The 24,313-nt window shown below is 52.0% G+C and overlaps 1 long non-coding RNA gene across 1 annotated transcript in view; it reads left to right on the top strand.

Moving 5' to 3' along the window:
- LOC136794769 (uncharacterized) overlaps window positions 1-24,313 on the top strand; it is a 59,382-nt gene that overhangs the window by 9,401 nt on the left and 25,668 nt on the right. The window contains exon 3 of the long non-coding RNA XR_010841976.1: window positions 12,628-12,765. This is a non-coding gene — a long non-coding RNA (uncharacterized lncRNA). The remainder of the gene's footprint in view (window positions 1-12,627; window positions 12,766-24,313) is intronic.

Genomic DNA, 24,313 nt, shown 5'->3' on the forward strand with positions numbered 1-24,313 from the left:
GTTAGGGAGCCCAGGCCTGGGGATGATTCCCGGGAAGCGAGCAGGATGCTTGAGGTGCGGGGAGAGCAGCAGAGGAGACCTTGTTCTGAGTCGAAACCTTGGTCCCTTTAAGTGGGTGGAGAGGGCCTGAGCCCTCAGCTGCGGGAGAGGTGGTTCCCTCCACCAAGCTCCCAAACTTCAGGACTGAGATGACAATGATGATTTTAGAAGCAGATCCATCCTTTGGGACTGGGGGCGCTCTGCCAGTCCTGGGGAGGGGGCGCGGGGGCGAGGTGCCGGGTTGTTAGTCCGCTGTGGGCGCCTGAGGCTCTGCTGGTGGAGTGAGAGCATAGTGTGTGCACGCGTGGAGTACGGGTGGCTGGGTCTCCCTATTCGGGAAGATGCCGCGAAGCCCTGCGTTTGCTCTGGGGGCCCCTTGCAGCATAAATAGGCAAGCCCTGGATTTCGTGGGGTCCTCAGAGGGGAGGGTATCTATAACCACACACAGACCCCAGGGCATCTGGGGAAAGGCAGCTCTGTAGGCACATTCACACCAGATCCATTGGACAAAGAGACCGGATATTTTGCTGTTTGATAAACTTCGTAAAACAGTGGAGCTGAGTGATTTTGCTGCTGCCTGAATGGAAGTATTCTAAGAACCCATGCCAAGAAGATAAATAAGGCTGTGGCTCCAGGAGAGGAGCTGAAACAAATGTGCGGCGAGAGGTACATCAAAGTAAAACTAGTTCTCCTGACGACCGGGGTTCTCTGTGTGACGGAGCGTGCGCATGTGTGTGTCGGGCCAAGTGTTTGGCAGATACTAGGCTACATCGAGGGGCCTGAAGATGTACCCTGGGCTCTTGCCAACCCCTCTGAAGGCCTGCTTGAGATTTAGCTAGGATTAGGCCCAGCCCTGCTTGGTACAAAGGGAAAGAAGCATTAGCCACTATTGGAGATTCAGGCCCTGCAGTCAGCCAGCTGGGGTTAATTCAAACTGGAATATGTGTACTGAGAGGGCAGGGATTCCTCAGTGGGCAGGGTGACCAGTCCCTATTGGCCAGTGAAAGATTTATCCTGCACTGATGACAGGGGATACAAGCTTGAGTGCGAAAACATCAGCCCTCTCTTATGTGGCTCCAAACACCTCAAGGAATGAGGGGGAGATACAGGGGCATGGAGATAGAACAGAGTGTTAGATCTGGATGGGAGTTTAAACATCATCTAGCCCAAAGATTATCAAAGTATGGTCCTCAGGACAGCAGCAGTAGCATCTAGGAACTTGTGAGAAAGGCAGATTACTGGTGCTCCCTGAGACCTACTAAGTCAGAAACTCTTGGGGTGGAGCCAGCAATTTTTGTTTTAACAATTTTTTTCCGGGTGATACAGATGCAGACTAACGCTTGAGAATCACTGATCTAGGTTGTCATCTTCATTTAGAAATGAGGGAACTGAGGCCTAAAGAGGGAACTTTTGCCAGGAGCAGAGAGCTAATTAGGACACAGCCACTTTCCCCCTCACCCATATGGTCTCAGCTATTTATCTTGCAAATAACACTGGGGGATTTTAATAAGTTTTTTTTTAGAGGCAATTGTTATGTGTTTATATATTTTCCATTTGTTAATAAACTATTTAGATCAGCAGTGTCGCTGGGGCCCAGACCTTGGAGTTATTGGTTGTAAAGTTTAGGCTCGGGGAAATGGATTCTCCTTCCAGTTTGGCCCCAAGTCCAGGCAGCCAGGTCCCATTCCTGCAGCTGCCCCCAAGTCACCAGCACCTTCTTCCCCTGTCTATCCCCAGTTGCTTTCTCTGTAACGGCACCACCAGCGCCATAGGCTCCCTCTATGTGCAGATGTTTTGGTCAAAAATCCCTCCCTCAATTTGCAGGGCCAAGCAAGGGTGGACCTGGTGGGATTAGTTTCGCCCACTGGCCTTCTCTGCCTTCCTGAGAAGACCTGCCTCTGCTTCCGGCTCTCACAGTGGGCCCAGCATGTTTCCAATATTGCATCAGTGTTTTCCCCAACAGAGTAACGCTTTAATGGGGCAGATTTGTTCTCTGTACGGGAAACATGTGGGCCCTTGTCAGACGCCGTGGGAGCGAGTTGCCCTCCACCATGGCCATCGGGTCACCTCTTGGGGCTCCCGTACCTGTGCTCAGGAGAAGGGCAATTTCCTAGATCCGGTGGTGTGAGGAGGATGAGGAGCCCTTCAAGACTTTGGGGTGAGTAACTCCTCTAAAAGAGCAAAACCATGAATAGATGGCATGTTTACATCAGCCCAGATTCCTGGGAAATTCATACAAAAAGTCTGTTGTGGTCTAAATTTCCTAGCAAAAGAGGAAGGAACCAGTTTGCTTTGTCCAGTGTAAACTGGACCTTACTGAAGGATTTTAAATGGGAGTGGGGTGGGGTAGGAAGGGAGAAACCCACTCCCTTCCTCCTCCAAAGGTCTAGATGGAGATGGTTTGCAAGAGGGTGAGGGGAGGAAGCCCTGGGGAAGGACAGAGTCCCTGGCCTCTCTGTTAGAGAGCCCTCCCGGCCCCAAACGTTAATAAACTAGCTGCTGCCCTCCTGGGAACTTGACTTTCTTTTCCGGAGCCTGGGATTCTTTCCTGAGCCCTGAAATCTCTGAAGCTCACCTTCAGGGAGCTGTGACACCCAGGGAAGTTTTATCTGATTCACCAACCTTCTCCTCTGCTTTTCCTGCCAATTAGGGGTCCATAACCTGCAGTTAAATAATTAAAGTTAATTAAAGTTAATTTCATTTTGAGCATTTCACAAAGCCCTGGAGATAATTGGAGTTTCCCTAGAGTGCTGCCAAAACAGGTTTGGAAATCTCACATCAAGAGGACATGGGGCAATGGATGATGGAGACAAAGGAGGAGAAAAGAGAGCAAGAGGTGGGGGGGGGCGGGGGGGGAGAGGCAGAACCTTTTGTTTCCACTGGGTCTCCTGTCTGGGCTGGAGGGCTCTAGTTAGTTAAACAGTGATTCAGTCCAAAAATGGTTGATTCCGTTCTGATGTACCGGGAGCAGAGATAGAAAAGACAGCCAAGGAGCGACGGAAAGAGACAAAGAGAGGGGCTCTCCGGGTCCCCCAACACAGCCACTGACAGTATCATCCCAGGAAGAGATCTCTATTCTCAACTCCTTCGCGTCCCCCAACCGTAGGGATTTTAGGGAAGCCTCTCTTTACAAATGCGAAGTCTGCTGATTTGAATTAGGCCCCTGAAAACTTGCCTCCTGCCCCGGAAGATTTATTTTATTAAGTGGTCCACACCTGAAAGTAATTGAGTGTCTCGGCATGGGTACAGGGGCTGCAGAGGGAGAACGGAGCTGCGGCGGCGGCGGCGGCGGCTCCCAGGTCCTCTCCGGCCCCATGCTCTGCGCCTCTCCGAGCCCCGGTCTCTCCGCCGCGCCTCAACCGTGCTCTGCCTCCCGCGCCGGCGTTGCGGAGAGAGCGGCCTGGTGCGCGAGTGGGAGTAAGGAGGGATACGTGGGGCGATCGGGATTGCGTGTGAAGGTGGGTAGGTGGCTGCGCCCGGCGTCGCCCTCGCGCCGACATGCCATCGGGCCCAATGACCCCGGTGCCCTACTCCCAACCGCGCGCCCTTGCCAGCCCTTAGACATTTTCGCGTTGCCACAGGAGTCCCCGCCCAAAGTAGGAATAAGAGAGAGATTGAAATAGATAAAAGCTTTCGAAGTTTAATGTCAGCATCAAATCTCTATAAAACCAGATCAAAGAGAACAGGCGCTTGGTTTCTTCCGGGATCGCCGGGGGCCTTGGGGCTCAGGGGGCCCCGGGGGTTGAGCCCGCGGCCGCCCGGCGCGTTCTTCTCTCCACCCGGGGCCGAGGATTCCAGCACCGCAGCCCGGGGCCTGAGCCCGGCCGGTGCGCACGCGAGCGGAACCGGGGCGGCGCCCGTGAACTTGGGGCCTGGTGAATTAAGAGCGGCCCGCAGGTTGTCCGCCGCGCGTTGAGGTTCTCCGGGAGCCGAGCTGCAAGCGGCGGGCAGAGGAAACGCGCGAGCCGGGAGCGCGGCGCGCGGGGCCCGCGACCCGCGACGGGCACACGGCACGACCGGAGGGTGGCAGACAGGAGGGCGGGTGCCGGCTGCTCCGAACCCGCCGCTGCAGCTCGCGTCCCGCTCTCTTCCGGGCCGCAGGCCGTGGCGAGCGGCCCGGCAGCTAATTGCCACTTTCCGTCGGTTGTGCGCGCCGAGCCGCGCCGGCTCCCGCGCCTTCCCTGGGTTCCTGCGGCGCGGACTGTGCGTTTGCTTTCGTTTTCTCCGTTCCGTTCTTCCATAAACATACGTGTGTTTCCCTTTGCGTCCCCAAAACGATTCTTCTAAGGTGAATGACTAAATGGAGCTTTCTTCTCGTGCTTAGTCACCGACAACTTTTGCAGGGTGGAATGAAACTCCCCGGTGTTTCCAATGAGACGTGCAAATTGAGCTCTTTTCTAATTGCAAACCTGCAATCTCATAGAGGCTTCAAAGTTACGACCACAAGAAATATGAATGAAGATAAACCCTCACATCTTGAGGATAAATATGGAGAACTTTATTAGTAGCAAAATTATAGTCTCTTTCTCTCACTCCACATAAAAAAGAATTGTAAATTACCGACGTTCTCTGCCTGTATCAATTTTATGTGCTGTAGCATTCCACCCCTCCGGACATAAATTTACATGTCTGCAGAGCCTGCTCATAGGTAAAACCACATGTCATTTTGTGTGCCTGTGTATGCTGGCACAGTAATCTTGCAGCCATGGACAATTCATGGCGATGGACGTTGGGACAAGAATCCTTCGATGAGCTTGCATGGAGCACTCTGTGTTTGGACACCTGGGAGAAATACCCAGGACTCATAATGGTAAATACACTAGCCAAAGAGGATTTCCTCTCATACATAGCCTGAAATGACAGGAAATCCACGGGCAGAAAAAGGGCAGAAAAATTAAAGAGAAGATGAAGAAAAGAGGTTGTTGCTGTGAAAGAAAGAAAAAGGAAGAGAGAGAGAAAGAAGAGAGAGAAAGAAAGAGAACGAGAGAGACAGAAAGAGAGAGAGAAAGAGAGAGAAAGAAAGAAAAAGAAAGAAAGAAAGAGAAAGAAAGAAAAGACAAAATGTAAAAAGAGAGATGCAGTGCTGAAAGACAAAGGGATAGAAATTCACAACAAAGGTATGGAAATGTCACAAAAAGACAGATTTTGAGAGGGAAACGGGAAAAGGAGAGAGGTAGAACAGTTAGGACAAGAAATATATAAAGAGAGATGGAAGGAGAAGAGGGACAGATGGAAGGAGAAAGAGTAGGCACGAAAAGATGTAGAAGAAAGGCATCAAGAAGGATGGAGAGACAAAGAACGGAGCCCAGAATGGGGGTGGGGTGGGCTGGAGAGGAGAAGATAGAAGCCTTGGAAGCTGGGAGCCTTCCCAGGGCTAGGCGCCTCCCCAGGGCCTCACTTCTCAGATTTCCTCAATGCAAGGGAAATCCAGGGAAGCCTTTGTGGGCGCCGTTTGTTTGCTCCAGACCCAGATCTGATGATGCCGTTGATTTGGTTTTTAAACAGTGGGTTTGCAGCCTTCTGGGCTGGGGCAGGGGTCTGCTAGCCATCCTTAAACCTGCAGATTGGATTGAATTTCGACCACTTTGATGGTCGTGTAATCGTCTCCCAGTTTTCCAATTTCCAATCCCCTCCACCCGGCTGGGGGTTGAAAAGGAACTTTAAAGACGCCTTTGATAACGTCTCACGGTTACATATTTCCATAACAATTTTCTTTACCAGATCGTTATGTCTGATGCAGCCCCAGATGTTCTGGGGGAGAAAAAGGGAACCAGTCCCCCTGTCCCAGCCTGTCAGACACTGGAGACGTGCGTGGGGAGGCGAACTCAACTGCCTCAGGACCCAGGACCCTCCAGCCCTTCTCTCGTCTTGTGGCCCCTTCCTCCAGCTCTTCCTTGGCCACATTTTTCGAATCTCTCTCAGGGCCAGGGACCCATCCTCTGCACACAGCTCAGGCACTAGTGCAGCTCTAGGTGTCTCATTTCCACCCAAACTTGCCTATTTTGGATCTCCTTCCACGCTCTCTGCTTGGTGACGGTTTGTGAAGTGGAGAAACCATTCCATGCTCGTGTCTCAGTAGGTCAAATTGATTCCAGGTGCCTTTCTTGAGAACTTTAACGGGCCTTTCTGGAGACACAGTGTCCTTAGGAGTATCAGGAGACTTCCTTCTTCCTCAAACAAATGTATTGAATATTACTGTTTGAAGGCACTGAGATGGAAGCAAATGTCAATCAAACGTGTCCTACCCTTAAGGAGTGCAGCATCTGCATTGTTGGGGAAAGGAGACATGTATGCAAATAACTTGGGCTGAGGGCTGAGTGTGAAGAATGCAGGAAAGAGGTGTAATAAAGTGGCCCCAGCGTTCAAAGGCAGCAAGATGACTCTGGCTGGAGACATCTGGGAAGGCTTCATGGAGGAGGTAGCATCTGCTCTGGGTCCTGGAGAACATGTGGGGTTAGACTGTGTGGAAATGCGGAACAGTAGGCACTGTGGTAGGCTGATGGGGGAGACATTTGGAGGCAGAGGCACTTTTTGGTGCCCTCTGTCCAAATCAGACCTGGGCAGTTATTAGAGCAAGACTCTCTCATTCAATTCATTTCACCCAACATTTGTTGAAACTGGGCACCGAGAGCTGGGCATGTGCTGGGCACTGGGGCATAGGAATGAAGGAGACAGGTTTCTGCCATCCTGGCATAGATCGATCATGTTGCTATAGATCATGTTCCACAGAATTCTAAGGGGCTACTCAGGGCCATTGGGGCAGTGAAAGGGAGACCAAGCAGCCAGCAGCCAGCCCCCACTGCAGCCAGGGCAGTTCCACTTTTTATATACCAGGGTTCCTGTGAAATTTCCTTTAGAAGAAAAGCGGGGCTCTACCACTTGAAAAGAAAGAAAATCCCTAGTTCATAGGTACTTATGAATTATGAGAAATAACTAAGTGAATAGTTAACTAAATGAAAGCATGAGTGTGTGTTTGCCAAAGACTGTGACAATCCAATTCTGGATACCTAAGGTTTTTTTTTTTTTTTTTTTTTTTTGTGGTACGCGGGTCTCTCACTGTTGTGGCCTCTCCCGCTGCAGAGCGCAGGCTCCGGACGCGCAGGCTCAAAGGCCATGGCTCACGGGCCCAGCCGCTCCGCGGCATGTGGGATCTTCCCGGACCGGGGCACGAACCCGTATCCCCTGCATCGGCAGGCGGATTCTCAACCACTGCGCCACCAGGGAAGCCCCTGGATACCTAAGTTTTGATTTAAAAGATCCAAGGTCCCTTCTGTGCTTTCACTGTCTGTCTGTGGTCTGTGGAGAGCGTGTGCATCAGGTCCCAGGCTGCTGTTTTCTCTGAAGTTGTCTTCCCACATCCTGCTCTTTTCTCCCACTCCTCAGCTGGTTGGGAGTGGCTAGGTTCCAGCTATTCCTAGAACACTCAGAGGGTCTTATCCTAATGATATTCCAAAACCTGGCTCCCCAAATGGGGGGTACAGTGGGCTGAACTCAGCCAGTCAGAAATCCTACCCTTTGCTTTTTGTTGTATCTCATGAGTTGCAATATGATCAAACGCCACCAGGGGGCAGGACAGAAACGTGGGGTGCTGCTCTCTAAGGGCATTGTCCATGGACAGTGTGGAGAGTCCGTAGCCCATCTAAGCACTGCCCTTCGGGGTAGACTAAGATGAGTGCACATAGCCCCTGCCTGCAAGAAACTTACAGTCCCATGGTGACTTCAGTAATATAGTTCCCTACTCCTTAAGTGGGCAGAGGAGTCAGTCGGAGTTGTAGCTGGCACCCCTAGCCTCTTCCAGCACCACCCCCTACCCCAGCAATCCCTGCTGTGCCCCAGAGGCCTAGCCTCCGCTCAGGGTCCCCACTGGTTTCTCCAGCTGCAAGAACCAAGGCCAAGGGAGCCTCGGCTTGGCTCTGCCTTCCCGTGATGACCCCAGACATACGTGGGGTACATTGACTAATTGTGGGCTCCTTGCAGGTGGGACCCCTGAGGGAACAGGATGCTGGAGCCCGAGGCTAAGACCTCGCAGCTAGGGGAAAACAAGCCAGCTCTGGTCCCCCTCATCTAGGGGACCACGTTTCCCTAACCTAGGCTGGCATCTGCCTACAGGCCTGCCGTGTGTCCTCTTCCCCCTTCCCAGCTGAGAGGGGAGGGTGCCCTCTGTGCTGGGTCAGGAAGAATGTCGCTCAAAGACTAGGTGGGCCCGTGTGCATAGGTGCGTGTGCTTGTGGGCTGGTGTGGGTGAGAGGCTGTGGGCGTTCACCGATTGCCGAGGTGTCCCCACTTCCAGCCTGCCCTCGATGCCTTAGCCCCTCAAGCCAAAGGCATGTATTCAGCACCTGTCCCGCTCAGGGCCCAGGGCCAGCTCAGTGGGAGGTGGAGCCATGAACTAGACGCAGTCCCCACGTTCGGGGCCCTGAGCTGTAAGGGAGGCCCAGTCTGCGGGCTTCAGTGGCAGGTCATGCCTGTCCTTTCACTGCTGAGCCTCCTGTGCATGGCAGCAGGCCTGGCACAGAGGGGACATTTCATTATTTGTTGTGTGGATAAAGGGAGGGGGAGAAGTAAGAAGGCATTCCAACAGGGTAGCATGGTGAGTCCCTAGGCAGGACTGCTCCTCGAGTGCCCAACCATACAGGTTTTAAACCTGGAAGTCTGGTCTCTCAGGAAGCCCTTCGGTCGCAGGCAAACCTGGAGGGTTGGCCACCCTAGCTTCTGCCCACCCCCCAAACCCTTGGGAAAGGGCCAAGCAGCTGGTTCCTCCTTGGCCCTCCTCTAGTCTCCCACCCCTTTCTCCTTTTCCCCCCACCCAGCAGGGTCTCCTCTTAGGTCTCCTGGGTCTTACCCTGCCCCAGCCATGACCCCCCAGCCTGACCTCCAGGTCTACCCACTTCCCTTTCCCTCGGCCATTCCTGATAAGGAGACTAGAAGCAGGTTTGCCCTTTCACCTCTGCATATCTCTCCACGGAGCCCCCGGGTCCCCACATCCTATGTCACATCCTCCAAGTCCTGTAACTCCCCCAGGCTGCAGGTTTTAGGTGGGAGAGGACTGCGGGGATGAGTGGGCTGCAAAGGCCACAGACCTTGGGACACGAGCCTCTCCCTGTCCTGGCCGAGGACGGTCCAGGCGCCTGCTCCCAAGACACAAGAGCTGCTGGGCAGGATGGCTGAGCTGACGGAGTCCTGCGGTGCATTTTGACTGACATTCTTGGTGGAATTGGCCGGATGTTTCTCCTTCACAAGAGACACAGCCTCGGGCAAGACAGCTGTGCCTCCCTCAGCCCAGCCACGCAGCTGGGGGTGCTGAGAACCCAGGACCCACAATTCCTACTTTTGGGATGACGTCACTGGGCCAAGAGGTCCCCAGGGAAGGTGTGTGGTGGCTTCTTTGGGGTCCTAAGAGGTCAGCAGGACTCGCATCTGAATATCTTCTGTTCTTGTTCTTCCTGGGCTCTGTTCTCTACCTGGGTCTATGGACTGCACGTGGACACTGTCATCTGACTTGGGCAGGCAATGCGGTGCGGGGACCACCTGATACACAGAGTTATCTGAGGTCTGGCCTAGGCCAGGCCCTGCTCAAGGCCCTGAGTCATGCCCAAACCCACTCCTTATTTTCGGTAAGTGCATCATTTGGGGACGTTTTGGTCCAGAACTTCCATCCCCATGAATTAGAAGTGTGATCAGACGCAGCTGTTATTTAAAGGGCACGTGATAATCTTTGCTGATTCAGAAGGCATTTTGTAAGTTTGCAGCGTTTGGGGAAATAACATTGGTAACATCAAATTCGTGGCCTTGAGATGGTGAGAATTCTATATGCGGAGAATTTTTGCCTTTGGTGAAATCTAGCCACAGCAAATACCAAAAGCAACATGGAAGAGAAAAAGTTACCCACCTGCAGCCTTTATAGCAGGGCTAAAAAGGGAAAGGAAAATGCTCTCGCCCTTCATCTTGGGTGATTATGAGCTTTGTGTATGAATATGAGGCTCAGGGCTCTTATTTCCATTTCTTTTCTTTTTTTAAATAAACTCATTTATTTATTTATTGGCTGCATTGGGTCTTCGTTGCTGCACGCGGGCTTTCTCTAGTTGCGGTGTGCGGGCTTCTCATTGCGGTGGCTTCTCTTGTTGCGGAGCACGGGCTCTAGGCGTGCGGGCTTCAGTAGTTGTGGTGCACGGGCTCAGTAGTTGTGGTTTGCGGGCTCTAGAGCACAGGCTCAGTAGTTGTGGCGCGTGGGCCTAGTTGCTCTGCGGCATGTGGGATCTTCCCGGACCAGGGCTCGAACCTGTGTCCCTTGCATTGGCAGGCGGATTCTTAACCACTGCACCATCAGGTAAGCCCTCTTATTTCCATTTCTGCATCTTTTATAGCCATGGTTTTTCAGGCTGTAGTCATATGAGTAGCACCTTCATGATTTTGGCCACATATGAGTGCCACTTGTACTGTTAACATTTTTCTTTAAATTAACTGACTACACACACACACACACACACACACACACACACACACAAATATCTTTCAAAAGGACATTGTACATTCTTAACTCCAAATGGGACACCAGTAGCACTTGTCTTAAACAGAGGGTAGCCAGAAAAATAAATAAAACTAAAGCATAGAATGTGATTACATTGTAGCTAGAGTTGCCTTTGGAAGGCTTTGAGTCTAAGATTTGCTTTCATCCCTTAAACAGGAATGTCAGCAAGTTAGAGGCAGTTAAAGTCCCATCGGCCACAGTTTTAGTGACCAGATACAGCTGTTATTCAAAGGTCACGTTGTGATCAGGTCCGAGAGAGAATTGGACCGGAATGATTATTTCACTGTCTCTTCAGGGCACCATCTAAGATTGTCTCCAGTTCTGCCCAGAGCACTGAGTGGTTCTGCCCAGGAGGTATTTTTTCTCTGGCCACTGGCCCAAAGCATCCCTCTCAGCTGATTTCCTGACCACACCTTTCCTGGAGCTCCTGCCATCAGCGGTCTGCTCACCCGCCCACAGGGAGAGGACTGATGGAGTTGCTGGAGACAAGGGGTGCTGGTCTCCCCTTCTCTGATGTTGCGCAGAATATTCCAACCTTAATGAGACAACCCTAGAAAGAATGTTTCCACTTTTCTTAGCAGAGCTACAGGCAATTTTCCATGATCATGAGAAAACCCCAAGCGTGAGGACAGGCAGGGCGTTTGAACTCGACTTCCTGCTGCTGCTGATTCCCGGTGGTATTTTCCGCTCTTCCTGCTCGCTTGAGTTCTAGACTGGTATATCCAGCTGTCCGTGTGTCCTCTCCACTTGCAGGCCTAAAAGGCGTCTCAACAAAGCAGAACTCTCCACTCTGACGCAAACCAGCTTCTCTCACAGGCGCCCCCCCTCAGCTACAGGCACTGCCTCTCCCCGGTTGCTCAGGCCAAAGACCCATGTGACCCCTTTCCTCACACCCCAGATCCAGCCCATCCCTCATCCTGTTGGCTGCGCCTTCCAAAAGTATCCAGAATCCAATGACTCTCCCCACCCCTCTGCCCCCGTCCTGCTCCGTGTCCCCACCATCTCTTGCCCGGACTCTGCCCCGTACCTGGTCTCCCTGCTCCTCCCCGTTCTCCACACACCAAGGCCAAGAGTGATCTTTGGAAGTGAGAGGCCTTATTGTATCACCACTCAGCTCCGACTCCTCCAGTGGCTTCTCCTGGCACTCACAACCAAACTCAAACTCCTCCCGTGACCCGGGCTCTGGGTCTTTCCTTCTTCACTGCACCCTCTACCCTGGGCTCCTCATGCTCCAGCAGTGCTGGTTTCATTCCACTTCTCCAACACCCCACCAACCTCGGGGCCTTGGCCCCTGCTGTTCTCTCTGCCAGGCGCGCTCATTCCTGATCCTCACAGGGCTCCTGCTTTGCTCCTTCCCTTTATTCAGGTCTCCATGGAAATGGCGCACCTCCTTCGGGAGATGCCCTGACCTCTCTGAGACAGCACCTTCCCTTTATGCTGCTTTCTTTTTCCTCACAGCATTTACCACTGTTGACATCGCTTGCCTGAGAAAGTCTATTTCTCTTTCACTTTTCAGAGATAATTTCACGGGATACAGAATTCTTTCAGCACATTAAATATTTCACTCCCCTTTCATCTTGTTTGTATGACGAAGAGTCTGATGAGAAGTCTGATGTAATTCTTACCTTGTTCCTCTTTGGCTAAAGCATTTTTTTTCCTTCTGACTTCTTTCAAGATTTGCTATTTGTCTTGATTTTCTGCCATTTCAGTGTGGTGTGGCTTTGTGTAGATATTTTGGTATTTATCCTGCTTGATGTCCTCTGTTGATGCTGTATTATATATTTATTTGATTATTTCTGTCCTGACTGTCTCTCATATGAGAATGTAAATTCATGAGGACGGAGACTTTGTCTAATTCACTGCTTTATTCCGCTCTCTGGAATAGTTTTGGAAGCTAGTGTCATTCAATAAATATTTCTTGAGTAATGAATGAGTAATCAAATATAGAGCCTCTAATAAGTTTGTGTAAGAAAGCAGTATCATGTAATGTAATTCATACTATAAAATGTCACTTTATGTTTTCTTAATTTGAGGTTGTTTAATCTATTTTTATATTTCAGCATGAAGTTGGCAGCTGCACTTTCTTGGAATAATATTAATAACAATGACTAGCACTTACCGAGTGATTACTACATGGCAAACACTTTGATGGGCTTCGCATGTATTAACTCAGTTAACCCTCACAAGAACTCTTTAAAGTAAGTATAATTATTATCCTCATTTAGAGATGAGGAAACTGAGGCACAGAGAGGTTAAGTAATTTGTTCAAAGTCACACAGATACCAAGAAGTGGAGCTAGAATTTGAACTCATGAAGCATGGCCCCAAGTCCATGAGCTTCCATGAACCTAATGTCCGACTTCTGTCTCTATTTGCTCTTTTCATTGAGGTATAACTTATGTGGGCCAAGTGTACTAACCAAGAGTACAAATCAACAAATTTCCATGTACTCCCAGATCTGGAACTAGTACTTGCCTGGTGCCCCCCAGTCCTCCTGGTGTCCCTTTGATCCAGTTCCCTTCAAAGTAACCCTTAGTCTAACCTCTATCACTAACTGATATTGGGAAAAACTGTCTTTTATCCTCTTTAGTTTTTTTAAAAAGTGTTAAAATACTTTTCTTTTGTCTGTTCTTTAATATCCTTAGTTGATTAAATGAAAAGTAAGAACATTGAATAATAATTTCAAGCAACTTAGACACCACCCCCTGCCTTCCCCTGCCCGGCACTACTCTCAGGTGCCTTCCTGAGTCTCTTAGATTGAGGGAGAGATAGGCCTTTTCGAGAAAATTCTGCGTGTTTGTCACTGTGCCAGGCCTATGGCAGGTATTTAAAACACCTGCTGATGGGGGGACAGATGGATTGGTCATCTGCAGAGATGCTCTATTCCTGCCCTTGAGGGGTTCCTGGAGAGAGACCTGTCTTTGTCTGGGGTGAAGGTTCCAAGCTGCTAGCTGGTAAGGTCGGAGGCTGCCAGCCTGGTACCAGGACCCGTCCATCACCTTCTGGGGTCCCCTGGCTGGACTCCCACACTCCCACCCTGTACTCACATGGCTAGGATCCCCCTCAGACCTATAGCTGACTCCCCTGCTCCAGCCCCATCTAATGTCTGCTCAGAACTCACCGACTTCACAATCCCTAGCCTCCCCACTCCCAGGGCCCTTCCCTGAGTGTCAGCAGCAATTTCCTGGCAGGCCTGGTGACAGTAGCCTGAGCCAGCCCAGGGGAAACCCAATGCCATGGTGTCAGCGGCGGGTGTCCCTTGGTGTCTGGGGAATGGGGCTGAGACTGTGCAGAGCTGAGCCGCCCGAGGGGGTGGAAGGGCTACGACCACCCTGCCCCCACGGCTCCCTCCCTGTTCCTTCCATACTCGGTGCAGGCATCTGTGCCCACTGGCCCTGCACCCAAGGACCCTGGCAAAGACATCTCTTTCCTGCTTCACAACTGGACCAGGGCTAAAAAGTCACCCACACGCTGGAGACAGTGCCTGGGGTGACAGTGCCTGGCTCTGGGCCGGCACACATCCTTTTTAATCTTGCTCCGGCATTCAGAGAGATGGCTGCATCCCAGGCGCCACGGATGGCCCACAGCCGGTGCCTTCTGCCTCTGCTTTTACCTTGTTGCTGGGTCTGTGCACGACACCCACCTTTTTCTGTCGTCCAGAATTCTCGTTAGGGGAGGACTGGGTCTCCTCTCTCCTCTATATCCCCCTCAGGTCAGTAGAGTTATTTTCCGAGGACTGGTCCTTGAGTGTGGAGACTGCTCGTATTTTGTTTAGTCTAATTGCCTCTTAACACACTTGGATACTTATGAATTCTTCTATTCTAAATTTAACTGATGTGACAGTACTGTATGCACCGTTTTCCTGGATAATGTGTGTGTCCCCTGCCCTTGGCACAGAGCAGGGGCTAAGTGGAGGCTGGCTACATTGGACTGGATCCACTTGACCTACAGAGGGGTGGAGAGACTCACGGTGGAAGGACGGCTCTCAGCCTGGTCCCAACCTGGCGGGGCTGGGAGATGCATCCAAAGGCGTGGGCCAGTGGGCATTCATTTGGTTTGGGCCTAAGTCTTGGCTACTGTCCAGTTAAGCTCTTTTCTCATGGCCAGCAGACCCCTGGTTGTTGTTACCAGAACTTCTCTCATGTGGGCTGACTGAACAGGTGCCTCTCCCCGACCCCCTTCAGGCCTCTGCCTGGAGCAGAGCTGCAGACTCAGTGCTTGAGACTGGCCAGTCTCTTTCCGGGGAGCTTAGTCACCCTTCCCGGAGCCGTGGAATGTTGCCCTTGGGATTCATCTTAGAGGTTTCCTGAAAGTCCTGTCTCCTCCTCTGTCTCTTTCTCCAGAAGAGGAAACTGAGGCTGAAAGTGCAGTAATTTGCTCAGGCTTGGCCAGCCATTTGAGATTATATGGCCCAGATCTCCCCATCCCAAGTCCCTGCTGACCCAGGCTGTAACATGTCCCATGCTCCACATGTATTAAGCACTTGCAGCGTGCAGAGGTCTGAACTGTGCCTCAGGCTACGTAAGAATGTCTCCAAATAAAATAATAACAGTTGTTCCCAAACTTGTGGATTTTATGGACCAATTAAAAATTAAGGGGACGGACATAGGTTTGACAATTATAATTTTGCCAAGAATAGGTTTTCTAGAAGTCCTACTTTCATCATGTTTTGTAACAAGAAAGAAGAACATTTTAAAACAGAAAAGGGACGATATTTCAAATTTAAAAGCTGACTAAATGTTACCATATACAGAATTCATTATCGATTTTTCTCTTTCACCTCTGACTGGAAAAAGCATCATCATGGACAAAAGCCCTTCCTTGGCCCTGAATTAGAAGACCCAGTTCTTCCCAAGGAGCCCATGCTTTGGTCTAAGGAGGAGTGGGGATTGGCCCAGAGGTCCAGCTATCACCTCATAGTCGCCTCCGGGCAAGGGTCACCCAAAGTGTTGGAGTGTGAGTGGGGCATGGGCAGAGCCAGTCCAGGCCTTTCTCCTGGTGCTCGGAAGGCTGGGGAGCAGGAGGATTCTGGGAAGTGCCTCTGGGGGCTCTGCCCTTAACTGTCTGATGTTATTGTTTCCATCTGGAGGCTTTGACCTGAGAAGTAGCCGAGGCTGTTCCGTTCATGGGGGTTGGAGCACTGGCTAGATATCCTGAGCCTTCGGTGATTGTACCAGCTTCTTCTCTCCTTGGCTGTGTGACCTTGGACCAGTCCCTGAATCTCTCTGGGCCGCTTTCCTTGGCTCACAGGGCAAACGTGAGGATAGCCACTCAGATAGCAAGTGTACAGCAATGTAGCCACAGGGGCTTTTTAAAAAGCAGTTGCAGGCTTCCCTGTGGCACAGTGGTTGAGAGTCTGCCTGCCAATGCAGGGGACAAGGGTTCATGCCCCGGTCCGGGAAGATCCCACGACGCGGAGCGGCTGGGCCCGTGAGCCATGGCTGCTGAGCCTGCGTGTCCGGAGCCTGTGCTTCGCAACGGGAGAGGCCACAACAGAGAGAGACCCGTGTACTGCAAAAAAAAAAAAAAAAAAAAGTTGCTTCAGGATCCCAGAGCACCCACTGGCTCAACTTCAGAGCCCTTCCTCTACACCCCACAGCCTCCAGGTCTTCATCAAACCTGAGATCTGCCCAGGGATGTCATTATTTTAAAAGCCTCTTTTGCTCCTTCAGGCCTTGATTCCCTCAACCTGACCCTGACACCTCGCAATTTCCACTGGGTTCTGCGTGTTTGACTCACCATCAGCACCTGTCCTCTCTGGTGCTGGCACATCTGGCATGAAGCTTGAGTCCAGACACCATTGCTCAGACTCCGTGGTGACCCCTGGCAGGGGTTTTTCCTGCCATTGGGTGGTGGAGACCACGGTTGACTCTCCCTCACCTTTTTCCCATCATCCCTCATTCCAAAGGCCAGGAGGAAGCCTCTTCTCTGGAAAAAATGACTCCCCGTTGGCTCTTCTGGGCTCCAGGGGCCTCCCCCAGCCTCACAGCATCCTCCCCTCCTGCCTCACACGAGTGCCTGCACGGGAACTGTAGGCTGCCAGCCCTCTGCACTCTTAGGGAAAACCTGTGTCTTTCCCTCCCTCCTTCCTATCCTTTTCATCCTCCCTCAGGCCCCAGCCTCCTGGCCCCCCAGGTCTCTCCCTCTCAGCCCTTATCTGCCCCAGGATCTGACCTGCAGATGCACTCACTGCTCGGCGTGCTCCTGACCCTGGGATGGCATCACCGCCCAGCCTGCCTGCCCCGGGGCCAGCTCCGGCCTGCTCTCCTTCCCTTTAAAAGCCCCCATGTCTTGAAGCTGATTAAAACAAACACAGCTCATATTTTTGTTCTTAATCCAATTGTGCGCTGGGCTAGGGTTGGGGAGGGAGGATAGGATGACAAAAGCACATTTCTCGCCATGCCACGGGGGCGGGGGGGAGAGCCAGACCAGGTACCCGCCAAGAAGTCCCCAGCAGCTGGGGAGGCCATGCGTCCAAGTGGGGTGCTGTCCAACAATAGTGGATGGACCCCTCCCTGAGCAGGATTCAGCTGCTGCTCCCTGGGCAGGTCAGGAGGAGGGACAAGTTCTCCAGGCCTTCCCAGAAGGGGAATGAGAGGCCCTTCTGGGAGCAGAGTGGCCAGCTGAGGGACAGGGGCTCCAAATAGAGGCCTTTATTCTCTCTAGTCTGGAAATGAGACATAATCCTCTTGTCTCAGCCGACTCCTGTGACATCCCTGCTCAGCACTTGGCCTTGGAGTTCCTCAGGACACACAGACCCAGACACACACTGTGGACACCTTCCCCTGGTAGGCTAGGCCTATAGGCCCCTAAGAACTCTGTTACTGTGTGAGCCAGAGGTGATGCCTCCATCACCCTGAATTTCCTGATGAAGGGACCACCTGCTGTAGAGCATGGAGAGGAGGGAGGGCCCAGTGATGGTGCAGATGGTGCGTACAGAGTATGGAGGCCAGGTGCCTGGGCTTGAATCTGACTCTGCTACTTACTAGTTATGTAGGCAAGTTATTTCATCTCTTTGCACTTCAGTTTCATCATCTGTAGAACGGGGTAGTAACAGCAGTACCTACCTCATAGGGGTGTGAGCTGGGAATGCAAACAGTCAGAACAGTATCTGGCCCTGTATTGTATACTATACTAAATATACCATCTGTATTTGGCATATACTATACTATATTCTGGCACTCTACTATATACCGCTACTATAAGAAATCTTGATCATTGTTATTATTGAAGACAGGTGGAGGTAATCCTAGATCAGTCATCTAATAGCTGTGTGGTTCTAAGCAAATCATGCCTGTTCTCTGAGCCTCAGTTTGGCACCTGTAAAATGGGAACAGGCTCAACCTCAGAGAATGATGGTGAGGTTTAAATGTAATAATAACCACGAAAGTGCTGTGTTTATTGAATCTTAAAAATTATGTGATTTCATTGTTAAATGAGACCTTAAAGGACAGTCTTGTCCAAGAGAGGAGGGAATAAGATGGTTAGATCAAATTAAAAACATAGAAAGGGAAAGAGGAGAAAGAAAAGGTAAATACAACCATGGAATGGTCCAGAGAATGAGAATAGGGATGAGACTAATGAAAAGGAAAAGGAGAGAAAGAGGAGGGAGAGGAAAAACTAACAACAGCAGCCACAAAAATAGCAGAGAAAGAGCTTGATAGAGAAGACAGTCAAGAAAGGAGGGGCAGTGAGCAGGATGGAGAGGGGACACAGGCAGACCTCAGTGAGGTGTCTCGGGGTCTGCCTTGGGAGCCTGTAGGGCTGGGCTTCCTCCTTGGCTGAGGTCTCCAGGCAGGAAAAGCAGGGAGACCCTGGGAGCAGGTGGAGACCCTGGCCACTTCTTCCTCTCCACCAGGCTTCTTTCAGCTCCCAGGCTTCCCCACCCCATCCCCACTACCCATGCACTGAGCCAGAGAGATCTCTGCACCGAGTAGGATCAGAGGCCCAGGTGGGGAAAAGTCTCCTGGGCTCTTCTGTGAGGCTGCTGGGATGAAGCTCTAACTCTACGTTGGAGAGATGCTTAATGATCTTTCCTCCAAATCCTTAGATGTCTATAGCTTCAGTCTTTCAGGGCTAAACAAGATCTTAAAAATCCATTGTTTGAATGATAGTCTGAACAGTTCGCCTGCCTGGCCAACTCCAGAATGGGCTGAATACCTCTTAGGATAAGGCCCTCCCTGTCCTTCAGGGGAGTTTGCTGGGCCCTTTCCAAGACTGACCCACAATTACTGTGACTGCAAATCAGTCAGTTGATCGATACCAACTTTGTGCGACCTTATTTTGAGCCCTATCCGAAGGACAGAGGGGCCAATCAGAGGGACACCCTGGCAGGCTGCCTGGCGCATTGAGGGTGGGTGGCCAGCTTGGCCTTGCTGAGGCATCCTCGCCTCCCAGGTTCAGGGCTCTCTCATTCTCCTTCCCTGCCCCATGATCACTTGCCTTGGGCTGTGACAATTCCCCACACCACAGCTAGAAACCACGATGTATCAGTAGGTCAGTGAGAGGAGGACTAGAAATGGCCCGTAAAAGTCTCGGGCTCCCCATAAATGCAGAGCAGGCCTTTGAAAGCCCAAAGCACTTTTATGTGCTAATTAAAGGGCCTTCCTGTTGTGTCGCCAGGATTTACAGGGAGGTGGGTGGGGGAATGGGGTGAGGTGAGGCCAAGTACCGCCTCCACCTACTGACACTCCCCAGGCTTTTCGGAGCTTCAACCCTCTGGGTCCCAGAGGAGAAGGGAGGAAGGGGAGGGCTTAGCGACTTCTCAGCTGTCACACTCCATTTACCAAGCAGGGGCTCTGAGGCTCTTCCTCAGTTCTTTGAGATCCTGAACCAGCTCGCTGGGGCAGTGGTGACCAAGACAGGGACATATTCCAGGCCAGCAATGCCCACAGCCAGGGGGAAGGAAGCCCTGGAAACATAGGCAGAGGCCAGGCTACCTGTGTGGTTTTCAAGCACGTAGGAGTAGGACAATCCAAATGGTTTTGTTTGGAGAGTTTGTTCCATGGCCCATCTTGCCATGCCCTATGTCTGATGCCAGCATTAAGGGATCATGGGGAGAGCGCTGGGCATCTGTCCCCATCTCGACTCTGTGTGCTAGGGATGCCTGTCCATCAACCTGTCTCCACAGGGCATCCTGTAGGAATGCGATGTCCATGAATTTAAACTTCAAAAAATAAAAATAAAAAAGGGAAAGGCCCCATAAAGTGAGTGTGCTATTCTGGCCACTGTCCCTCATGGAGTGATGAGTTTACTTTCCTCTCTGGGAGAGCTGAGAAGGACCCTCCCTGACCTGCGTGGAGGGGCAAGCTGCCCCTCTCTGTTCTTCCACAGCATCCTGTGCTCACACCCCTATGCGGACTGCCAGCATCATGTAAAGACGCAGTGTGTTCTGAAGGAAAGAACCAAAGAGTCTGGCCATCCCTGGAGCCAGGCATTGTGCCGGGTCATTCACTCGCATCGTCCCATTTCAACCTCCCACTGTCTTGCACAGGAGACACCAGCATCCTCCGCATTTTATAGTTCAGGACAGAGAAGTAGCATTTGCCAAGCTCTTCTCCTTTATCAGAACCTTTTCAGAAACAGTACGTTCATTCTCTCCCCACCCCCCCCCCCCCTTTTTTTTTTTTTTTTGCGGTACACGGGCCCCTCACTGTTGTGGCCTCTCCCGTCGCGGAGCACAGGCTCCGGACGCGCAGGCTGAGCGGCCATGGCTCACGGGCCCAGCCGCTCTGCGGCACGTGGGATCCTCCCGGACCGGGGCACGAACCCGCGTCCCCTGCATCGGCAGGCGGACTCTCAACCACTGTGCCACCAGGGAAGCCCCATTCTCCCCTTTAATCGTCCCGGCCTCCCAGCTGAATAATATCAACCCTGATGAGGAAACTGAGGCCCATAGAAGTTCAGTGAGTCAGGGAAGGTCCAGGTGGGTAGAGCCCAGCCCAGAACTCTTTCCCCCTACCTTTGTTTCATTTGAACTGTGAGTCTTGAGCAGTCCTGGTGGTCAGAGGCCAGGGGGCGGGGGCGGGGAGAAAAGCCCTGCTGATGTCTGAGTTGTCTCAGCCTTTGGCTCTCAGGCCTGACTTGTTTTTGTCTTTCTAACAGCCCCATTCCCTGGCTCTAGCTGCCCTCTTCTGGATCGCTCCTCCTGGGGAGCAGCAGACCGAGCACATTCAGCCTGAGCACATTCAGCCTACTCGGCTTGGGGCCCTGGGGCCCTGTACCCAGGCAGGAGGATTTCTGCATTGACTTCGCTCTGACCCCTGTCCCTTGGCCTGCTGGCCCCAGGTGCCCATTGTGGCCTCAGGCCTCTGGCATTCTTCCCTGGCGCTGCAGCTCCCCTCTGCTCCTCTGTGACCCTATTGAGTTTCCCCAGGTCTGGCCAACCAAACATTGCCATATGGGGGAGAGTTACATTTCCTGTATATGTGTCAAAATATCTGAGAGGATGTGAAGTAGATCAGACATGTATAAAAATAAACTTTTAAGGGGTGACTGACTACTCCCCTCCAAGGGGAACCAGCGATTCACTCTTCATCTGGGGCCCAGAAGCTTGGCTGGGACCTTGGGGACCATTCCCCACACCCAGCTCTCCATGGCTGTCCTCCCTCATTTCCTTGGGCTGGGCTTCAGCTCCTCTCCTGGAAGGCATTCTCCCAGGGGTCCATGGGCATAGAAACCCCTCCAAAATAGGGCTGAAAATAGCAAGTTACCTCTCTGGTCCCAGTGTCTTGATAGGGGTAGCAGGTCTTGTTCTTTGAGCTCCCCTTTCTCTCTGGCAATCTGTGATTCTACCACCCAGGGGTCCCCAGGCTAGGCCACAGCAGGACCATCTCATCACCTCTTCTATTGAGCAGAACACAAGGATTACATCTCAGTTGTTCTTTTCCTGTTGCATTAGGCTGAGGCCTGGTGGACCGAGTGCAGGGGTCTTTCTGTCCTGGCACGCCTGCTTGAGTTTACCATGAAGGCTTGTCGAGGGCATCTGCTTGTCAAGGTCATCTGCATCTCCATCCTCCTGCTTCTGGCTTACTGGTTCCATTAAACAGGGCTTGTTCTCTTTATTGCTAGAAGTTTACACGAAGCAGCATCCCAGTTTCATATCAGAAATTTCTCCCTAAATGTTACCTTAAATCCTTCTGAACCCAGATCCCCTTTTACCCTTCTCCCCAGCCATGAGCTGGAGAGGGTGCACTGTGGTTTTGGATAGCTCAGGCGATTCCTGCACTGACCACTCTCTGACCCCTCAAGGAGCTGGGTGAGAAGAGCCAATCTGCCAACCCATGGGATTCCCACCAGACCCTGTTCTTGGGCCATTGGTTCCTGTCTGGCAAAGAACCCAGCTCGGTCGCTTCTGCCTTTCCTCAGCCGAGGGGCCAGAGGGTCTCAGGGCTGAAGACCAGATCCCCAGCACCTAAGCTTAGTCAGAAGCCATAGGCCAGGGCCTTGTTTCCATTTTCCCACAACTCTCCAGGCTGCAGCCTTCCTCTTCTCGTCTTGGCTCCCACACCCTGCTTCCTGGCCCCAGGGTTGCCACTGCAGACACACCACTCCTGACAGACACTGGCGTCTCATGGGCAGCTGCCATCCTGCCAGGAAGCCAGTGTCCAGAGCTAGGGTTGCAGGACCAGCTCTCAGCCTCTATTCAGCCTGGCCCTCCCATCACCCAGTCACCTACCTGCCCACTGCCTCCCAGGCCTCTTTTGAGCACCTTGTGTCCAAACCAACTGATAATGCCAGACACAGCCTCAAGCCATCAGTTACTGAATCTGAGGTACAGAGTTCCGCTGGGTGGGGAGACACAGGTATATTAAGGGTGTCAATGGGGGACAGTATTTTGGAGAGGCCAAGGGAGGGGCAGGGCTGACAGCTGGCTCGTGGCTCCCTGGACATTCTCTAGTTCTCTCCAAGGCAAAGAGCCCCTGCCACCCTCAGATCTGGTCCTGCTGCTGTGTGCTCCCTGCCTGACCCTGAGTCCTGCTATCCCCGACACTTAACTCTTAATCAGTCCCCTGTGAGTGAGAATAATGGGTTGACTTGTCTAGGAGTCCCAGGAGCATTTGTTAGGAAATGGACTTAATGTCCAAAATGTCCAGGGTGATATTCTTACAGCTGAGAAGCTCTTGAACCCATGTTGGTGACCCTGGGAAGGCCATCAGCTGGGATCTCAGGCTGCTGGTCCAGCATACCAGGACCTGGTATTGGGTTTCCATACCAGGACTGACCCAGTTGAAGAAATTCTGATATCTCCTAGGAAGGGTGAGGCAGCTCCTGACTGGGCCCGAGTTTTTCCATTGGTTGATACGGCCCATGCTGCTGCCTGGAACATCCAACCAGCTGTTGGTTGCATTAGAAGTTTTCCCTCTTGCTTTTGGCTACAGCCTTTTCTAATGACTGGCTGCATGTGGTTAGTACTGCCAGCTGGAAGAGCAGGAAGTCAACAACTACAGGATCAGCAGTCTGCCCAGCCCAATGTCCCACCTGCCAGCTGGATCTCCTTGGGGTTATCCAAGCCCAAATCAAATCCAAGTTCACTAGGTCCTTTGTCAGCTGTAATTCAGTCCCTCTTCTCCTGACAGAGGCCAGCCTGACAAGTGATTCAGTTCCTCCAAGCCCAGCCTCACCTGGTCTGTTCCCAGCTTTCTTTCCTCTTTTCTCTCTGGACCTCCATTTTGGTCCCAGCATCTTTGGGGTAACGGTCTTGTGGCTGGTTACATGCCGTTTTCTCTGGCAGGAGAGTGCCTTTAGATCAATTCAGGGAAGGGTGCTGGTGGGCAAGAATCTCAACCAAGGGCTGACCTGAGCATCCTTAGGTCAACAGCCAGGCTGAGATGGTGGAACAAGCTGCCCTGTTGGAGGACCAGCCTTGGCATCTCAGCAGGAGTGGCAGGGGGCCTCTTTGGTCCTGCAGAATTAGTGTGGCAGCATATGATGGCCACTGACTTCTCCATCCAGACCCAGTGGTGGACTCACAAGACCAGAAAGAGCAGGAGTTTGTTCAGGGCAGGGCTCTGTGGGCACCTCCTCTGTCCTCAGTTTTAATGCATCATGTTTGATCTTTGCTGCATGGTGGAGGGTTCCTGCCACTCTGATTGATGACACAGATCTTCAAAGAGCAGTCATCCCTGGAGGGAGGGGAAGATTAATCAAAGCTGTTCCCAGGGGGGTACCCGCCAATGCTAGGCCCTCCAGGACCACTCTGGCCCTCAGCTGGATCTATGGACCCAGCTACCACCATTTTGCCTGGCCCAGGAGCCCCTTTGCTTCTCCATTTAATCTGGCTTAGATGTGAATAGATCTTTTTTTCTTATTGTTGCAGCCAAGACAAAACTATAGATGTTTTTCTTTTTTAGGAAGCGAAGGGGGAAATAGTACTCAGGAACTGAAGGACACATGATGGGTTACAGAGCATCAGTCCTAATGGAACCAGAATCTGCCCCATAATGCTCCACGCGGCCTGGCATATCAGGCCCTGCCTCAGCCACCAGGACCCTGTAGCTATCTCCACTCCCTGGCCCCAAGTGAGGAAGGCAGTTTCCTATTTCACCCCACACATCCCTCCCCAGATCTCTGACACTATCTGATTGTTTGCTGCTCACAGCCTCCCGGAGGACTTTAAATTAAAGTTGGCCTGGAACAAGGCTTTTCACAGTTAGCGCCCCCATGCTTCCCTGATAGATATTGAGAAGCTGGTAATGGCTGGTTCTGCCTTAGCTTTCTTCCCAGAGCCTCATGCCTGTCCCTTTTT

This window comes from Kogia breviceps, chromosome 1 (genome assembly GCF_026419965.1).
Source record: "Kogia breviceps isolate mKogBre1 chromosome 1, mKogBre1 haplotype 1, whole genome shotgun sequence".
NCBI lineage: Eukaryota > Metazoa > Chordata > Mammalia > Artiodactyla > Physeteridae > Kogia > Kogia breviceps.